The sequence below is a fragment of the Homalodisca vitripennis genome, chromosome 6 (assembly GCF_021130785.1).
Source record: "Homalodisca vitripennis isolate AUS2020 chromosome 6, UT_GWSS_2.1, whole genome shotgun sequence".
Lineage (NCBI taxonomy): Eukaryota > Metazoa > Arthropoda > Insecta > Hemiptera > Cicadellidae > Homalodisca > Homalodisca vitripennis.
Window position 1 is genome coordinate 102,509,459 of NC_060212.1, and position 21,328 is coordinate 102,530,786.

At 32.6% G+C, this 21,328-nt stretch overlaps 1 protein-coding gene across 2 annotated transcripts in view; it reads left to right on the forward strand.

Moving 5' to 3' along the window:
- Nucleotides 1-4,202: 4,202 nt before the first annotated feature.
- Nucleotides 4,203-21,328, forward strand: part of LOC124364665 (putative sodium-dependent multivitamin transporter) — a 67,257-nt gene continuing 50,131 nt past the window's right edge. The window contains exon 1 of one of the 2 annotated variants that reach the window (XM_046820307.1): nt 4,203-4,326. The gene's annotated coding sequence lies outside the window, so the exon portion shown is untranslated. The remainder of the gene's footprint in view (nt 4,327-21,328) is intronic. The other variant, XM_046820311.1, reaches the window with a different exon arrangement.

Below are 21,328 nucleotides of genomic sequence, written 5' to 3' on the forward strand. Positions count from 1 at the left end.
CAACCACCTGGCCTAAGGCACTGTTCAATGGGAGAATCATTCCTCGACCATACAAACTAATACAATATACCAATATAGCCCTATTAATACTATATTGTAGTATTGTATGTTGTATGGTAGTTGTAGGTTAAACTGTCATATTATTTAAATATGTTTTAATCTCATGTTTGCTAATTTATTGTTTTAATATACTTTATTAATGCTTATATCTTGTTTGACGAGATTAATGCAGATTGTATTTTCCTTTGGTTAATATAATTCTTGATATTACACGGTACTTACAGCGGTTTAGTCACTTTTTTTACTCACAATAAAATTATTGTTTTAGCTTTAGTAGCGTTAGTGTGTTAACTAAACACCTTATGCTGAGGTAGTGACAGTTTCATAAAAAAACCTATAAGGCAGAAGCACTATGCTAATTAGTTGGTTCAAATACATTCATAAAAATTAAATACATAATACAAATTTCTTCATTTTTAAGTGATTTTTTTTGTAAACTAAGATTTATACTTTTTCAAAGAACACTATATAAAAAATTGTATTGCAAATGTGAAACTGATTTCGCAAACTTTACAGTATTATGTGTTCCCTCTCGCTTTCAAGATAATTGTAAGTTTTATAAATCGCTCGGTACTCAATATATCAATACAGGCTTAGATACAATATAGGTTATCTTTACACTTTACTCGCTAAACGAAAAAATTATTTGAAAATCACTTGGACTACATATGATTGACCTTGTGATTACTTTCAGTAGTACACTGAATAGCTGGTCAGTAGTTATATGTAATAGTGAATACCTAATTACCAAGAGTTAATTTTAATTATACAATGTATATACAGAATGAATAAATACATCCATATTAACTTTTTAACGACCATACTGAAAAAAATCAGACTCATTACATCTCTGTAAGGTACAAAACTCTGCTTTCCATTAGTATCACAAGAATGCCTCTGCTACCAAAATACCACATTTTTTGCCCGAATTAAAATTGTTAAGTGTACTTATGTGAATGAGTACATACTCGCAGATAATGGTATCCGTCTAAGAGTTTCAATATATTTTCTGTTATCAAACAAAACATTGCATGCCTCGAACATACATTCCTTAACTATGTCAGCATCGATGAATATGGTTTCATATGCTTAGCAAGAGTCCAAGAAATATGTAAAAAATCCTAACCAAATTTCTTTTGCTCACCCATTGAATGACTCAGGATTAGAGTCGAAGACAATAAACTCGCAATTTTAGATTTACACGGGTTACTGTCAAGTGAAAAATTGTCGGCAAGTGGTTTGTGTTTGGTATCATAGTGTCGCTTTGTATTCGATCTAAAACCTGAAAAACGAATGCTACTGTTGGTTGACTACGGTACTGCACCAACACGATTTGGCAGCGTGAAATAATACAAATCAGTCCATTCTGGCAAAAACTTTCTGTTTTCGACGTTCACCTTTCTTTTTTCGGTTACATTGTAAAAAATAACAGGTACCTTACTTAAATCATAGCTAAATCGTAGTTAGGCCAACGTATTTAGCACATGTGGTGTTGGCGTCCAACACCCAACATAAAAACAAAACACTAGACTGTCTGAAGGAGCGGGCGAGTGGCGTCGGCGCGTACTCCCCCCTTCACCAACACAACACATCACTCAATTACCCACCGCAACGACTCATGATTTTGCGCTCTACGCCGATCCGTTGGTAAATCGACGACGTTAGGAAGGTCAAAGCGTGGGAAAACACAACACAAGTTCCAGACAAATTAGGTTGGCGGTCCGATCCTTTTGGAGACCCTTGATAGATGTTAGGGTTAAGTGGAAGACATTGGAGATTTACTGGATGAAACGACTTTGCCTCAAATTGAGATTTAGTAATTAATTACAACTATAGTGTGACCATTTTCCTCAGTTAATTTGTCCGTGGCCAGGCTTAAGATAAGCTGGCGACTATGCTATGTTTCAAGCAAAACCAACATTTCTAATTAAAATAAAAATTTTCTGGTTTTTAATTTGAAAACTCATAAAATAATTGCATTATCAATCTAAATTTTGGATTTTTGTTTAAATGTTGGTTGGTTTTTAGAAAACTAAAAATGTTAATATCTCAGAGTCTATGTTCAAAAAGTATGTTTTTTTTATATTAATTTATTATAAGATAACAGCATTTCAAAAATCAATATCAACAACAAGAGACAATAAGAACAAAAGTACAATAGCATTCGAGAACCAACAAGAGCAATTCAAACTAACTAGATGAAATGAAAAATCTTAACAATGCCTATTAGTTCAAATAACTGTGCATTAGTGTCAGTGGGAATCTAAAAGGATGGAATTAGTAAACTTCAGGGTCTACAAAATGAATTGTGGAAAAAAACTTTGGATTGAAGTTACAATTATTGTACTATAAAATATATTGGCTGAACTGACTGCTTCCAATATACTGCTTCCAAAGAATTCCAAGGATGTGAAAAATCGTTAAATGATAGCTGATGAAGATGCACTGATAAAAACACACTCTTAGCAGTTCTTACATTTTTAATAGAAATATTTTCTACATCATTTTAGATGAGGTAATTGCAGAACCTCAATTTGAGGTTTCAGTTAAATGAAGAAATTCTTCAGGCTTTAAAGAAATAGTTTTAGAGATGCGTGACAAAAGAAGGGATCAAAACAAAATCTACTGAAGTACCTAGGTCCAAGATATCAGATCAACATCAGACGATCGACATTAGACAATCGACATGTCAGACGACGAATTTGTAGATGAAATTCAAAGCTCTAAGTAATGCATACTATTCCATGCAATCTTTTCGACAAGTTCCCAAATTTGTGTATCACATAAAGTTTTTCTACCATTCCTGCAACCTTGGTAAGCGGGAAAAGATAGTTTTCAACTTTATAAAGAGTGGTGCAGTCTACAATAACAAAACAGAGAATATTAAATCTTGAATATGGATGGTCAACTGGCCAAGATGATCAACATCTTGCATTCAATAACTTTGTAGCAAGGAGTACAAGAAAAAAGAAGGTCCTACAGGTTACATTGGACAATTTAAATAAGTTTACCACACACACACAAAACCAAAAAATTGTTTATTATAAAATGTTTTGTAAATCTTATATGCATTCCAGAACACACTTTGTTTTTTCTCTAGGTTAATAAATAACAGAGTTGTGCGTTTTTATTTTAGTTTAAAGGACTGCCATTACGAATTTGAATAGGTACCTACTAAGCTGGCGAATGAACTTAGCCAAGATAATTATAAGATTGATTTGACAAGTCTCAACTTGTTTGAACTTTTTTTGGGGACAGTTATCATTTCCACAAGCTGCATAATCAGCATATGTATAAAAATTTTTAACGAGGACTGATTTTGACCTCTGGGACTCATGCTTGGTGAAGTCAGAAACTTTCAGTATTTGATACCATGAGGACAATAGAGTGATATTGTATACAAAATCCTACTAAACCATTGATTATCAATGCCTACATTGTACACTACATAAGGAAATCATGTGTAGATAGTCAGGTATCAACTCAATCAGGAACACTTTTAATTTAGTCCTGAATTACTCTGTTGTCGATTCTGCTCTTATTTCATTAGTAAATATATTAGAAAACCTGGAACCTTTATAACAGAGTTTCTATAACAAAAACCTATTCTGTGAGAATCTGTTGCTAAATCACCACAATGCGTATTGTTATAAGGATGATTATCCCCTGTTAGCGTTAAATTTTGACTGTAATGTATATTTATTATGACTCTGTAATAATTGTGTGTGTTTATCATTTTATACATTTTGTGTATACAATGTTCCATAGTATATTGTTATGTAAATTATACATTGTGTTACATTATGATTATAGAGATATTTTTAACTTGACAAAACAAGTTTCATGTTGGTTCATTTTAATTTACAACATTTTTTTTTAAATTTTCCTATTTGATCGCAATTGTAATTATTAATTTTTACAGCTTGGATGTATGCAATTATCATAACTCATTTGCTAAGGAACATTAATGAGGAGTGTTATTGATCATGTTGCTATCACTGATTGATTCCCTGATTTCTCCACAAGCACGCAATAGATAGTACCAGAACAACCTATCATCAGCCAGACAGACAGACAGACTACACTTTCATCAGCGTGTATAATTAGCTTTGACAGCCACTTGCTCTCTCTCTCTCTCTCCCTCTACTGGCCATCGAATCAACCAACATACCACAATCTCTAACTGATGCTGATTGAACTGTTTATTGCACTGAAGGTTGTACTACCAACATTTTAGATATTGGAGACTGGCATATTCTGCTGAAGGTAAGACGAAGTCAATCTTGTTACATAGAATACACGTGCATACTATGATTTAGTTTAGAATACTTTTTTATAAAGAAAATTATAATGCTTTTATAAAAAATTATTTAATGTTTTATTTAAACGTTTTTAATAAAGTACATTATGAACTATTGAGAATTTAATTCCTCATATAAAAATAAAATATTTATCATAGGACAGTTGGAATAAAAGAGAATTTTATGTGTAACTTAACTGGCATTTTTAATATTATCAGATTCTATTTTGAAAGTTAATATTTATATTGTTGTTGCTATGACAACTATATAAATGCTTACGTATTAATAAGTTGATTTCATAAAATTGATAGCTAACCATTTTGAAATCTCACACACTTTAGCTCTAGATATAAGTATAGAAGTGAATAAAAAATTTTGCCTCCAAAAGAGTGCTTTGAGAATAGTTTGAGTACTGAACCAATGGGAGAGTTGTAGAGAGTTCTTCCAAACAAGTAGTACTATAACAGGGCAAGCCCTTTAATTTACTATTACATGTTATATATTTTTCAAAGCAGAAGTAGTTTTGAATTTTTATATCACTATTACAATACAAGACACAAACAAAACCTTCTAATTAATAAATTCAGGTTATCTTTATTCAAAAATTCCCTTTTTTACTTTGTTCCAAAATTATTTCTCATTTTCACAATAGTTTTAAATCGCTTCTAATTCGCTTCTAATCGCTTTTAATTCGCTTCTAATCGCTTTTAATTCACTTCTAATCGCTTTTAATTCGCTTTTAAATTCAGTAAGAATCATTGTTGACTATAAACTATCAGGATCTAAAACTACTATTACAATTTTGCTGGGTACCAATTCTTTGTTGCATTTCCATACGTTATTTATTATTTTACAAATCATATACATTAATTTATGGATTTTTCAAATTTGGGAGAGCTATATTGTTTTATCTGTATAAAATTATGTCTGGTATTATTTTTTTATTTGCGTTTGTGTCACGAGAAAAATTATTTTTATATTGTGTAATTTTTACATAACACATAGTATGTAGGTATAAACTCAATAAAGTAATGATTTTTTTAATCCTGAAAAAGCTTCCTGCAAGGATCAGTTTTTTTATTAATAATTCTTACAGCTCTTTTTAGTATTAAGAATATTCTGTTAAAACTTACTAAAGTTGTTCCTCCCCAGATTCCTAATAGTTTACCAAACTGAAACAAAGCAAAATTCACTTTTCTCAATACTTCAACACTAACGGTGTTTGATAATATTTTTAACGAAAAACAAATTGAATTAAGCTTTTATGAAATTTATTCAACGCAGCATGAAAATTTCACATTAGAGTCAATATGAACACACAGAAATTTAGCATTAGTGGGCTCAACAAAGTTGCCATCAGTGCTATTTATAGTTAACTTCAATGCATTTGTAGAAAACCATGTTTTCAGGTTTATGATACAGTTTGTAATATTGGTATCTAGCAAAACTTTCTACTTCATACTTCACCCTAGATACTTCATCCTGACTGCCTATTCTCACATGTTACACACTCACTGTATACTACCAAGTTAAATCATGTGAATTAATAAAATAAAATTGTCTCAGTTTAATGTAAATGGCTGTATTTCAGTAACTTTTTATCATACAGAGGTGGCTTATAAACTTATTGAGAATAAGAAGTTTGGTTAGAATCAATTAAGGATTTTTGTATATATTGTATTCGCTTATTATAGAGTTCATGTACACTTTATTTTGCATATTCTTGAGTTTTCAAATGAAGAGGTTAGTTTGGGAGGCCAAGATCAGAAAAAAGGATATGAGAAGAGTTTTGAAAATTCTAATTTGAGGGTGATGGCAAAAGGCTTTCTTCTATTTAGATTTCTACGAGCTCAGTTAGATAAGACGAGACATTTCAGCTCCAGACAGATTTCATCTGTCATGTTTTAATACACTGTATTAGTATTAAGTATAAAACATTCACTATAGTAGGAAATATAAACCAATATAATGGAGTAACTTAGGAGTTGACAGAATATACAAGCAGAACAATTGCACTGATGTTCAAACAAACAGATGGATTGTCATTTGACCTATTGACCCTGAAATCAATATAGTTCTTCATTGGACCAAAATGAATTTCATGCCAAGTTTAAGGTCTGTAGGACCTTTCTATCAAGAGTTATCACGCAGATGTACACACAGACTCATACCAAGTTTAAGGTCTCTAGGACCTTTCTATCAAGAGTTATCACGCAGATGTACACACAGACTCATACCAAGTTTAAGGTCTGTAGGACCTTTCTATCAAGAGTTGTCATGCAGATGTACACACAGACTCATACCAAGTTTAAGGTCTGTAGGACCTTTCTATCAAGAGTTGTCATGCAGATGTACACACAGACAACAACATGATTTCAAGAGAGCCCTGTCCAGTCCTTGATAAATATGTTTTGACTTTTTGTTAGGTGTTACAAAAATATCATCTAAATAACATTCACAACTCCCACTCTCAATTGCTGTTACTCTGCACATATACACAAATATTGCAAACATTTATATGGATAGAAAGTGATGTTATTTAATGGATACACAATTAAGAAAGTATATTTTAAATTTTAATCTGCTTCACAAAAACATAATATTTATGCGTTTCTTAAACAAAATCTCAAACAAAACTTGCTGACATTTCTTTAAAACATTATTTTTTTTACTAAATTTGGATTATTATTGTTTCTTATAAATTATCTATAACAAAACTACAACTATTGAAAATTAACAGTGAAGTCATCTGTTTTATATAAATTAGTTGAAGATTTTAGCTATGTTTCTCCTCTTGTATATATACAAAAATATAAAATGTTAATTTTTTCTTATAACTTTTTTGTTCAAAAATAAAAATGAAATATACAACATAATAATCCAAATTCTTACTGACAGTTTTACTCTGTAGTATTTTGTTGTATGTGTACAGCATTAAAGTCTTCCAGAAACTATTAAGACGTAGTTTTGATATACTTTAGTTGAAATTCTTCTAAAAATATTCATGAGGTGATCCACATTTGATATCCATTTCTGTCAAAACAATACTTCTTTCATTTACTTTGAACCAATTTTCTATTTGTTTCTTACAATATAATATAAAATTTAAATTTTAAAAGCTTCATGTGTAAATCAGTCTTCTGGTAATTTAGTGTTCAGGCTTGTACTTTGTGTAGCTTCAGTGTACTATCAATTCTTTGGTCACACTATGAACCTTAGTCATAATAATTTTGTTTAAATTCTAATTCAGTTTTTGTTCACTTAAAGAAATTTGTAGTGTGTAGTAGACTTTCCTAATAAACATTACAAAAATGTGTAACAATTTTTATGATCTGTAAATTTTATTCAATGTTTGAAAAACAAGAAATGGGGAGTAATAAATTCAGTTTTCTGTTAATTAAATATAACTTATTTTTTAACTGAAAAGAACAACGTTGATAGTATTATTCATTACAGCATGAATAATCTGCAATAAATCAAGTTAAGTAAACAAAGCAGGCAGCTTTATAACAAAGAAGATAGCACAGTGTAAGACATTCCCATAATTCATATCACAATCTTTTCCTGAAAAAACTTCCGTTTTCACCATCTATAAACAAACATTCTCTTTCTACGCTTACAAATTTTCTGATTATGCACTTCTATTAGTCATCAAATAATCTTCAACCCTTGACTACTGTGTGTTGCAGGCTCGTTATTTCCTCGTACTTTAACCTCTACTTGCATGCTCTACAGAGCATTATAAAATTATTGGAACTTAATTGGTTCTGGTAGCATATGCATGGCCAAGGCCACCTGATGGAGAAAAGGGTAGTCTCCAATAGTCATAATAATTGTAAATAATTGAATAGTCATAATTAAGTCATTAATTATTTACTATATTTCCCTGTAAATTATATGAGTAGCAAGTAACTTACACATTCAAATTGTTCATTTTAAAATTAAATTATCATATTCGCTTTCAATACATAATTGTTGATATTCATAAATTATGATATTCTACTGAAAATTTCTGAAATAGTGTTCTCACATGAAGGGGCTCCATTACGATAGTTCAATCGGTACAGTGAAATATGATCCAGAGTGCAAAATATTTGGATTTTATAATTATTTTCAAAATTATGTAAGCTCTATTTATTCATAATTATTAAGAAATCATTTAATTATTCACTATATTTTCTTCAAAATTATGTGATTAGTAAGTAACTTTACACATTCAAATTGTTTCTCCCAAAATAAAACTTATCTTCAGTTTCCATACATTGTTGATATAAATAAATTATTAAAATATAATTCAATATAATATTGTTAACTAATTCTTTATTTTTGTGTAAATTAGTCTAAATAATTGTTCAAATGCTTTGTTTTTTAAAAGTAACTCAATTTAACATCAAACACAAATTAAGCGCTGAATTTTAATATGTAAAATAATTAAAAGGGGATGTTATATACTATGGTATATACTCTGGTGTAAATACTATCATAAGGTCTGGTTAGTATTAATTTCTCAAGGAAAACATTTAGAAATGTTTAAGATCTTATACTTCTAACAAAGAATATTTCCTTATTATTATTATTTTTTTATTAAATAAGAGCTATATTTAAGTAAAGGATAATGTCTACCTATAGCTTATTATAAAAACTCCAGTCCTTTGTTAAATTGTATCTGATCCAATTTAATCTGTAAATTATATTTTAGTTCAGTAATTAGTTTATGTTACCTCATACAAGTCTTTCAATTCCCCAGGTTTTTAACAAGAACATGTGAATCACACCTAAGCAAATACTCTACATTAAGCATAGCAAACATAAAAACCGAAGTGTTACTGGAACACATGTCACAATGTAATCCCACAGCCAAACCAAGAAACTAACAGTTATTTTAATAGCACAACTCAAGTGCATTCTGTTTGCTCTAGGTTTGGTTTGTCTTTGAAAGATTCACTGTCTTTATAGTAACGACTGAAAGGCAGAATAATTTGTTTATTCCAGATGTTATAAAGTTTGTGCAGAGATTTTCTATTTGTTTTTCCAGCAGATCAGATCCAATAAAATCAAATCAGACTTTTATTGCCAAAACGTCTTACAATGCACATCAAAAGTCATCATATATTTCTGGATAAAATGTTGACATACATACTACAAGAAATCTACAATTTTCTCGTACATACCTCCATCCATTTGTCAATCCTCCCACCTCCAGCAATAGTGTCAGTCTTATTGGGCGGTCTCCCAGTCTTATGCCAGAAACTCATTAACATCATGAAATGTTTGTGACACTAAAAACAAGTTTTTAACTCCTTGGGCGTTTGTGAATTTTTTATAGAATCTGACAATTTGTTGATAAAATTAAAAACCTACCTGTGAGGTCAAATATTCATACACTACCATTCTGTGTCTCCCAGTTCAGTAGTTATCTATGCCTCTAGACGCATAAGTATGTATATCTTGGACACATATCATAGCACATTTGACATACAAAACAAAATTGTTTCCAAGATATAGAGGCACAGCAGAGTTAATAGTTTTAACTTTTTTGAAGGATTCCTTAAAAGATTTTCTGTGCTTCAACTGTGTGATTATGTGAATCGCTTGTTTAAATGTTTAAAAGTTTAAATGCTCTCATGAATTGACTGTTTGCACAAGCTCCCTATAACATAACCCGTAGATGAAGTAGGTGTAAATCAAATATGGTGTAATTACACCATCATCAGAATCTGAATAGGGGAGATTTAGCTAAGGATCACAAAACATAAACACATGCGGCAGTTTGAAGCAGACATGACTAATATGATCATTCCAAACCTCAAATGTGGTTCTCAATCCTCAATCAAGGTATATTCCTAGGAATGTTGAACAATATATTTATTCCATTATGGTATCTTATACGATGACAGTAAGATTAAATTCTGTTGTTTCAGAATTGATTTTGATTTACTAGTGAAACAGAGAGTCTTGTTATCAGTGTACTACATAAGTCTTCCATGCTGAAGTGATGACCCTACCATTGACCTATACATATAAGGAAAGGAACTGGAGGAAAGCACCCTGTGGGACTCCATAGCTTTGCTAAATATTGGTTCAGAGAGTTTGTTTGAAATTTGAACAACTTGTGTTCTTAAAAATGATCTGAGCCACTGGAGGGGCACTCCTTAGACTGATAGGGGATTCCAATTTATTAGGCAGTCAACGCAGTCATATGCTTTCAATAAATCAAGAAACACACTTATTGTGGAAACCTCATATTCTACCTCCTCTACAACCTTGTCTCACAACAGTGTCTCTTGTTGATTTGCTATTTCTGCCACCAAATTGGTCATCAGAAAACTGGTTGTACTAGTTCAGAACCTAAAGCATTTTTCCTAGGAATAGTTTTTAAAATATTTTGATTATGGCTGGCAAAAGTGAGATAGGCTGTTAATTATGTGTGGATCTTTTTTTGAAAATTGTACTTACTTTTTGGAGTTTTAGGAATGAGGGAAAACTCCTTAGTTGAATGATAAATTTACTAATTGGGTTAATGGTATCACAATATGCTTGAGCATTGTTTTATGAGCCAAGTCAAGTCAAGTCAAAAATCTTTATTAACAATTTCTTCAAGAAATGTAATAGAGTCACAGAATTTACAAATAAACATTAAGTTTAGATTGATTGATTCCTTGGCTGGAAGCTGCTGAATGATTCTAATCACTTTGTCCTCAAAAATCGGTGTCAGTGCCATTGAGGTTGTTGGACACTGCCTCTGCCTATGGTTTTTGCAGGGATGAGGGGCGAGGACCATACTCACAAGCAACAGACACGAAGAATCTGATAAACTCATTCGCAATTCCACTGCATTCTCCACAAGTATATTCCTAATCTTTATATTGATTTGATAATATTTGTGTTTATGATGTTCCATACAGGTTTAGAAAGATTTTTACAAGCCTGTTTTAATACTCATCACATTATACTAGAGGGTATTATGAAAGGGTTGGCGTAACTTTCTCAATACACCATATAAAACACATTGGAATTTATTGAACATTTATATGTATAACCAGTGGTGTAGTGCTGAATTTAGCTGTGCCGGAGCGACCATGGTGTAAGTATAATAGGTGTACTACCGCGCAGATTCCCCCGCCTCCCACGCACAGGTCGGGCACGTGTCGTCAGCTTGGCGTTCCGACGGCGGCGTTACATTTGCAGACTTCCACTAAACTGTCGTTTTACCCACTTAAACTAGAGCGATTGTAATAAATGTTATATATTCTGGTTCATTATTAAATACACTTTATAACAGTAGTTATTTTATGGTGAAAACTGTAATATAAATATATTATACTTGCACCATGGGAGGGGCGGGTTGCTGGGTAGAGCAATAAAAATCTTATTGATTATTAATAAAGGACATTTTATTTCGTAAACTAGGCTAACACAATTTGTAATGACAAACAGATAAGCTATGATTTTAGACATACTTTGAAAAATTACCGTGCTGTCGTGCTAATACATTATTATAGCCTGAAAAAGAATACCGTAAAAATGCATTGTAAAAACTATTAAATATTGTACAAGTAATATTTTTACATATTTTCAACGGTAACACGAACATGAATATTGTGCGATAACCTCTAAAGTATGTCCCAAAATTCCTCTCCTTTTCCATTCCCATTTCCTTTCTTTGGAGGTTCTGCTATTCTTGTTTGGGTGTCGGCTGCTGAACGATGTCTTCTTAGCCATGTCATGACATAGAGGTCAGGCTTCCATCTGCGGAGCGGGGAACCTTGGAGTTTTAAAAACATTAGGGCTGAGACATGACTTACTGTCAATGAATTCCTTAATGGTGTGAGTATGTTATTCATACTGCTGAACCCTCTTTCACAGTCAGCGGAACTACAGGGTATTATTTTAGTGCAGTTTATAATCTCTTGCAGTCCATCAGGTATCCGCCTGCTGTTGTCCAAGTAATCCCTGTAAGCAGTTACAGCTCTGTTGATATTCAACTTGAAGCGTTTGCATAGCTGCTCCACTTGAGTTTGGCCAAACCCAGGTTGAATATCAGTAGGCCAGTATTCGGGTTCCAAAACTTTTAGTTGCTCTAAAAACTCCTCGTTCTTGACAATTTCTTCGCCTAAGCTAGCGGTAAACATTCTCTCCTCTAAGTTGCTGATTACTCTATAAATTAACTGCTCACCATTAAATGATACGATATTAGGGTTTTCATTTAACTTTACAGAAGCAAAACAGCCTTCCCTCATGGCGGCTTGTGCCTCCAGAACTCTTGTCCCAGGTTTTTCTTTCAAAGATTCCATACATCTGATTGATCTATGACTCAGTTTGTCTGCAAATACAAGGGAGGTGCTTCTGTGTTCCAGACTTTCAGACAACAAATCCAATTCAGCAAGAATGTCATACATAAATGCTAAGTTTAACAAAAACTTATGGGAATTCAGCTTCTTTAATAAACCATTATATTTGCATCTATCAGTGGATGTTCTCTCAGGATCATCCATTGCTTTAGAGAAGTGGCTGACTAAGGCTTGATAACCAAACCACATGGCGGAAACGGTACGAAAACTGCATGCTACCCACCTCGTGCTTCTGCCGATTTTATTAATTTGAATATCGAGCTCCTGTGCACATTCTTTTAACTCTCGCTTATTCTTTGGAGATGTGCTGTACAATGAATACAGTTTATCCATGAATGACTGGAAATGGTTAACCCCCACATATCTTCTGTCCAAGTTTCAAGCCACTGTGTTCTGTGGGGGGGGGGGGGGTCATCTGCTCGAACTTCCTTTTCATTAGCCTCAGGCTCAGCGAGGTTACTTATTTTAATTTTAGCTTTTGTATTTGATGTTTCAGGAACTAGATTTGAGTCAGTCATATTAGGGGCACTAAAAAATGACGTTATATATTTTTGTTTAGGTTTTGGTTCCATCACTTCACAAAATTCACTAATAATTAAAAAATTAGTAATAGGCTTTCACAAATGTATTATAGAGGTCTTAACTCAAAGAAAACTAACAGTATATATGGTACGCTGTTTGAACTCAACCACTACGACTTAGGCTTTCGACGATAACAGCTTAATACACGCACTCACAACATAGACACCGGGAACGCGAATAACAAGTCTCGATCTGTCTGTGTAAGTATACACTTCCTGCAGTTAGTAGGAGATGGACGGGCGGGGTGGTGTGGCAATGGTTCCAATGGTTCAGGAGCTACGTGGACTGCAAGTTTTTATCATCAGTCCAAAAAAATCCGAAAACTTGCAGTCCACGTAGCTCCTGAACCATTAGAGATATAGAAAAACTCTAAAATGCAAAAATTTCTTATTTTGTAGTGTAGAATATAAAAACAACATAAAATACAGGGTGTTCCATAAAATATTTTAAAGTTGGCCGCCATATTGGCAAAAATTATGAAAACTTCCAGTCCACGTAGCTCCTGAACCATTAGAGATATTGAAAAACTCTCAAAAGCAAAAATGTATTATTTTGTTGAGTAGAATCTAAAAACAACATAAAATACAGGGTGTTCCATAAGAGATTTTAAAGTTGACCGCCATATTGGAAAATGGCGGCCATCTTCAAAAAATTTGAAAGTGTATCCCTGAGTGAAACTTAAAATTGAGCAAGTTCCAAATTTAAAGTGTGGTGCTAAGTCGTGTAATTAAAAAGTTAGCTATTGGATCACTTTAAAAAACTCACCCTGTATATATATATATATATATATATATATATATATATATATATATATATATATATATGAATTATCACTCTAATTTAAAAAAATGTAATCTCATTGTTTCACTACTTCTTTAATTGATAGGAATTCTATTGTAATGACCTTCACTGTGTGTAGTTGTGTATCTGTCACCTGAAAAAATAAATGGTGATTAATTAGTAGATGATTAAGCTTTGAAGAAGGTCATGCTGGAGTAAAGGAATTCATGGGTGGCACTAGTTGCTATGTAAACCAGCTACTGACATCTCTCCACGCCAAGGAAGATTCCTCCTCCAGCCACCTATTCATTTCATTTCATATCTTATCTTTACCATTGTGACAGAAGATACTTTGTGCTGATTATGGAATGTCCTAGTGCATACTATTTATAATTAAGGTAGGCTACAGTACTTTTATTGCATAATTTCTTATAGTTTTCAGACATTTTTATATTATTTGTAAAGAGTTTTATAAATATATCATGTAATTAAAATAATACTCACATGTATTCAATTGCTGATGAGTTGGCACTTTTTCACACCAAGTAATTTTATTTACAGACTGTATAAGGTAATTTTACTTGCTAATTAGTTGCCTAAGGTACAAAACTCTAGTATAATGCTTATTTGTTATACTACATAACATTCATTGAATAAAAATGTGTAGTTGACAAGACTAACGCTAAATTGTGCTACAGTGTTATAACATCAGTAGAGTGTATTAAAGTAAGTGGATAAAACATAGATATATTTTGTTGAATAATTGGTGACAAAAGTTGATTAATTCAATAGATATTTGATATTAAATGAAAGCTGATTTTATTTGTTATTCCTATTATGAATTAAACTCGAGAAATGAAAATGAATCCATTTGATTAGTAGCTGTAAAATCCATTTACTCTATGGTGTTAGATGATTAAATAATACACTATTGCATATTTGAATTTTAAACCCCTAAATGTAAATAAAAATATAAACTGTAAGAATGCAATTAAAATCATAAACTTTCCAAAACAGGGGGGTTTATCCCCAAATAGAAATTGGAGTTCTCTCACTACTGTATATTTAAATTTTAACATTTATAAAAATATAAATTATTGTTTTAACCCTAGAATGGTAACGCCTATTTGTCACACATAAATGGTAACGCGTAGTCTCTCAGACTACTTTAGGGAAAAAATGATAAAAATTTATAACAATTAAATTAAAATTAAATTTATTTACAAAGGACATTATTTACATGTTAGAGGTCATATTTCCTGATTTTTTGTTGATTTCAGTCTTTATTGGAACACTTTACACACAGCATTCCTCGGTGCTCCAAGCAAATATGCTTATAACATTTTGTGCACTGTAATCGAGTCATTCTCCTTTTTTTCGCTGGGCATACTGCACAAATCTTCCTTGTTCCTGCTTCTTCAATAACACTTTGAGCCTCAGATGTTGATGGGCCAACAACATCTTCAATGTTGCGTTTGAGATTCCTTGATAAATTTGGCAGTTTTTGTCTTCCCTGAATGTGTGGAGTTGTTAGTTTAACACATATTTCTTTAGCAAATGCCCTTCTTGTCATTGGTTTAATTTTTTTGACAATGCCTGATGGACATAAATAACAAATGAGTTGATTAAAATGATAAAAAAAAAAAACGTTTCATCATGATCACTTTCTTGCTCATCACAATCACTTCGTTCAAGTTCAGATAGTATTTCTCTTTTTCAAAACTAGTGTTCAGTGCATCAGCCATGGTTACTTAACCATCTACGGTAAAAATTATCACAAAAACTAACACTACATTCGCACAAAACAACTTTTCATATATTTACTAAGGAACAAAAAAGTTACATAAACGGTAACGCGTAGTCTACAAGACGACTATGGGCTCACTGAAATGAACTGAGTGAATGAAATAAAATGGAACCCTATCCAGCATTGACCTTGGCTGGCAGGGGGAAGGTATTGGTGATGGGGGGTCGGTCACGTCATGCAACTACCACCTGGACCGGTTTTTGTAGCTTGCGTCGTCTGAGAGACTACGCGTTACCATTCTAGGGTTAAGTTTAATTTCTTGTGAAATATTTCCTGTTAAAAGTAGTAAATCTATTTCTTAAACCTCGTAGATGTAAACTGGTTTTACTGCTTTTTCGTAATATTAAGAAAAGAGTAAAGAATTTAATAAAAAAAAATATTGATGTGATACTTAAAGCATACCAAAATAGAAACAGTAATTTTAACTTTGAAATAGTTGAATATTTTATAATAGTACCTAATACATTTTTTGTTCACTATTTTAAGAATAAAAAAGCAAGTTGGTGGATCACTTTTTTCAAATTATTGTATACATATAATATTGGAATTATAAAAATATCGATGTCTCAAGTACATGAACATAAGAAATAGTCATAAAATATATTTTTATAGCTAAGTTAATTTTTTTAGTGTGCATCTAAAAGTCACATACATATATACACACAAATGTGGGTGCTGCTTTTGAGTATACCTGTATCAATGTCAACATGAAGATTCTCAGGAATGCTCAACCTGCCTCGGGTCTGTTTAAGATGTGAAACAAATGTTCTTTGTGTGCTCCCCATATAATACACAGCCGAATACCCTGGAAAACTGCCCTTGATCAAAATATTCGACCAGAGACTCTAGTGGGAATAATGCTCTCATCGAAGGCAGCGTAGGATGCAATAACCTCTTTCACGATGGAGGTCCTGCAAGATCTTCATCAAATAGAGAGAGAGAGGGCAAGCTAAAGATACAAGTAATTAGAACAAAAGGAAGCAGATACTCCTAGTGCATTACCGAAGAGCTCAAAGCTAGACTTCTCCTATGAAGTGGTGCCTAACGGTGTTTTCACAGGAGAATTAGAGGGCAGAGAAGGACAGAGGGTTTTTTTTTGGTATGGGATTATCTGAGTCCGACATATCCTGGCGAACAACAGCATGTCAGGAACACGCAACAATGTTTTCCAACCCCACACATACTGTAATAACTCTGTAGCTATTTGTCGGTACTGAAATTACTAATTTTTGTAATGAAATAACCAACGTTAATTTATTATGTCAACTCATTCTATTAGTTTTGGTTTTAGAATTATACGGTGGTGGACTCATTTTAAGGTGGTACAATCAATTTTGAGTCAGGTAAATTTTTAAAAACTGTATGGTCAAAATCCTTCAAGATCCCCTTCCTAAAGACATAAAAAAACAAAAACTATTTTTTCATCACTTTACGAGGAATTGTAGACATTTGAAGTAGTCATTTTAGGCCATTTTTTAATCAGGCCCAATATAAAACGACTACAGATAAGGATGTAAAATATTTACAGAAGGTATGTATGTCGTATAACCAGAGGGATGATTTTAAAAAAATACCAGTTAATGTTTCCACCATAGATAAAATGTCACAAAACAAAAATAAATTAGATATGTTTTAAAATTAAAAATACATCAATCCCTCTGAGGAAAACATACCTGAAATTTGTTGTTTTTTCAATCCTAAAAACTTATCTTATATAGAGAATCCAGGGGCGCACTTGCTCTTCCCCCACCTCCGGCAGTCCCTTGGGCCTACCTTGAAGGGCATTGTTCCTGAAGCCAGTATGGTAATAGTCACTCAGCGATAGTAGCTGAACACTGGTTAGCGTTGTTTCAAATACGACCATCGTTCTGATACGACTGCGACCGGAGCGCACCTCTGGGCTGAAGTTAGCGATTATAGTCTGGTCTAAGGGCAGATTCAGTCACAGTTGCTAAGTGATTTAGGTGGAGTATGCTTGTGTTTCTCATAATGTTTTCAATAAATAAATTACATTTTCATTATTGTAGGTTATATTAGTTTCTATAGCTTGGTCAGTATATCTTTTTCTACAATCTTGCATTTCCGAAATAATTACTTAATTTTCATTGTCATTATATTCTAAAAATTAAATTATGGGTTTATAATAACTGAAATAAGAAAACAATTCTGAAACATTCTTGCTAAAGATTTTGTAAACTCAGCATCTATTGTTGTCCCAATATCTCGTTGTTCTCGTGTTTTTGTCGTTTGACATTGTTAAATTGTATTTATTAATAAAAAAAGTCAATGAATAGTTTTGACGTTTCGTCAGGAAAGTTTGTATTAAAATCTGCTTTTAGGTCATTTATTTTTAAATTAATGTAAGGCTAAGTATAATGTAATTGAATAAAGGTTATAATAACCTTTATTATAATTATTATCATCAACAGAAATTTTAATTTCCTTCCAGAATTAAATTACGCTACGACTTTGTTAGCTAGTAAAGATCTAATCAATTTATTTTTAATCCTTCTTTAAACATACATTCATAGCACCCAAAAGTAGGAGCGATTATAACCCCTCATTGACACGGCTTGATTATTGATGGTAAAATTGAATACAGAATCGAATAGGATTCGAATACAGCCTGAGTACATATTATATAATACATATCCAAACACCTCAAATGAATTTGACTACTTTTGAAATGAATACAATTTCTTTGGAAGAATCGAATTCAAACCTACAGTATTCATTAGTTTGGACTAATACTGTTAAAATAAATTTTTCAAGATATCCCTCAGCGAGAAGATAACCTAGACCCTTACAAGACTCCTTCAACGTCTAGAAACAAATTGTACATTGAGGCGGCATGGGATTTCCCGAAGTCTATTAGCCTAGAGCTAACAATTAGAGAAGACGAAAAAAGCTTTCAAGTGCTGTATTCGTATTCATATACAAATGTTTATTGGAGAGTTTTAGATAAATAAATAACTATATATATTTTGGGACAGACAATTAAAAATTTTCAAACTTGACAAAAAGTATAATATTGTACAAATATTCAAGTAATAAATATATTTGTAAACAATAAAGACAAAAATGAACGTTTATTTCATGTTGTTGTGTACAAACAAAATATGATGGACGTTTTTGGCTTCAATCTATTTCTACGATCATGGTGACAAAACCTGCTGTACAGGGTGGTGCAGAGAAGCTGGAAATTTTGAAGTTGTTGTTGGTACACCTGTAAGTCTCGTAGGAGTAAGTGACGGAAGTCATGACGCCAAGTAGTAACGGTAATTTAGTAGTGATGGAAATTACGGTTACTTTGACGTAAATAGGTTCCAACGTTTACGTGACGGAGCCGTAAATAGGTTTCCAGTAGCCTATTATTTTTGTCACCTATTACGGGACAGCTCCGGCTCCGCCTTGGCGCTGTGGCTCCGCTCGCGCTCGGCCGGTCTGTCACTGTCACCATATTATTTAATGGTTGACAGTTTACGTTACAGCCGTAGCTCTCGTAACTTCAGCAAACACCCGTCACCGCAAAACACTGATAATTCAACTTAATTTTTGAAATTACAGGTTAGAGTTGCAATACTAAAACATATTATTATTTCGTAATTCTAAATTGCTTATGAACTAGTGTGTCATTTAAAATTTACTTAAGTTAAGTTACTATTAAGTCTTAAACCAGGGCTATAAAGTTGATAAGCCAATACCTTTTTAGAATGTAATTTATGAGATACAACGTATTGAAAAAATATACAAAGTATATTACAACTACAATATGCAAGTAAAAATATACAACTAAAAAACTTGTACTAAAAATATGTCGGCATTATAAAAACAACAGCTCTTAACACAGTTTGCCTGACATATAATAAGAAAACTAAACTAAGAACAACTAAAAAAAACTTATTGCACTAAATATCTGTTAGCATTTAAAAACAACAGTTGTTCACATCGTTTCCCTGATAATCTGGTACGTCGTTCTGTAATTAATGTATCCTGCTTTTGAGAATAATCTCTCACAGGGGACCGATGTTGCCACTGCACAAAAATGTTTTTTTACAACTTGTGACAACAGAGGGTAAAAAACTTCATTTTGTTTCCACCACAGTAGTGGGTTTTCTGAGCGTCCGATGCATTCCTCGTCTAAATAACGGTTCATTTCAACAATTGCAGCAGATGTCTTTGAACCTGAAAATACAATGAATTATTGTAAGTGGATAATAAAGTGTTTTAACACGTAATTGAATATGACAGCAGATGCCTTTAACCCTGAAAATACAATTATTTTAAGTGGATAATAAAGTGTTTTTTAAACCCAATTTAATATGGTTTACAGATTAATATATTTTAACGTACCTGACGGTTTCTTGGATGCTATCATCTTATCAAGGTCTGCCCAGATAGAAAACTTTGCCTGTTTTGTAAGAGGCTTGATTTCCATCGTCTTTTTCCTGACTTCCACTGACAGACGTCACAGAAGTGCTTGTCTTCTTGCTCCATATGGCTGACATGAGCTCAGTGCAGTAGGTTTTTATGGATCCAGCTGATTTTTCATCTGAAAATACTGCAAGCTTGAAACGTGGATCTAACAACGTCGCCAAAGCTATAGTCTTGCTGTTTTTCAATGTTAGAAAATCTGGTTTTTTGTCCTTTGAGCAATTCATCAACTACACGTTTGGAGACTTCGCTTAGGGTTTCTTTTCTCATTTTATTGCAGACAGAAACTAGTCCATTGATAAATCCAATCACTTGGCTAGCTGTAAGGTAATTTTCCCCAGAGATATTTCTGGTTACTTCTTCAAATGGTTCCAGAAACCATTACCAATTCGGAGCAAGTCTTCCATTCATCTTCGGTGAGCACTGGAATTTCTTTATTGATTAAAGCCACTGTCGTTTTAAACAGCATCCTTTCAACTCTGAAATTCTTTGCAACATATAAAATGTTGAGTTCCATCTTGTAGCTACTTGTAGAACTAGTTTTTTGGGTTCCAGTCCCAAATTTTTCTGTACTTCCCTTAGCTTCTCTGTAGCACTAGTGCTTTCTTTTAAAAATGAGAAACTATAGCTTTTATGCGATCTGTTAAGCTCTGACAAACCTTCAATGCATCCTGCAAAAATTAAATTAATTGTATGGGCGAAACATCCGAAGTGTTTTAGTTTTAGTTCATTAGTTATAGCCCCTACAATATTACTGGCATTGTCAGAGACAATGATCATGATTTTGCCTTCAAGGTGAAATTTTTTTACAATTTTTGTCTATTTCTACCGCCAAGTTTTACACTTGTATGAGAAGATCTGATGACAGAACACTCAAGTAAAATTGATTTTAATTCAAAAATCGTTTAGAAATGTGGTGGGAAGTTAGAGCCATATAACTCTCTGTGTTTGAAGAGGTCCAAGTGTCAGTTGTCAAAGTAAACATTTGATACTGTTAGCATTTCTTGTCGAAC